Below are 512 nucleotides of genomic sequence, written 5' to 3' on the forward strand. Positions count from 1 at the left end.
TGACTTTCAGCAATCCATTGTATAGGTAATTGTCTTCTTTGGCCTGTCCAAGGAAACCCAAACCTGCAGATGGCGGGCATGCATCCCATACCCCACCTCTTATGCAGGCGGCCAGCGGGGCATGTGCCCCCAAAGCACTGGCGGCTTGCGAGGGGTGCGCAGCCCCCCTCAGCATGGGCGGCCGTTGGGGGTGTGCCCCCCCACCCCACCGCACGGGCACTCGGTGGCTGCGCTGCCCCTCTTGTGCGGGAGGCTGGCAGGTGCCCACTTCCCCCACTGCCACCTTCCTGGCTCAAGAATTCTCCCCAGAACAAGTTCACCTTGTGGCAGTGTGGTGCCTTCACTGTACCAGTCTTGAGGAGGACCGGTGCCCAGTATCCATCCTGGGTGAGTGAATCCATTGGTTCCAGCTGTGGAAGTCTCAGGGAACTGCAGCGGCTGTGCGGTGCGGGCTCTGGGGGAGGGGGTTGGGAGCCATGAGACTCACCCATTCCTCCTTGGGAATCCTTGAA

The sequence above is a fragment of the Elephantulus edwardii genome, unplaced genomic scaffold (genome assembly GCF_000299155.1).
Source record: "Elephantulus edwardii isolate Elephantulus edwardi_28Jun2011 unplaced genomic scaffold, EleEdw1.0 scaffold00228, whole genome shotgun sequence".
NCBI lineage: Eukaryota > Metazoa > Chordata > Mammalia > Macroscelidea > Macroscelididae > Elephantulus > Elephantulus edwardii.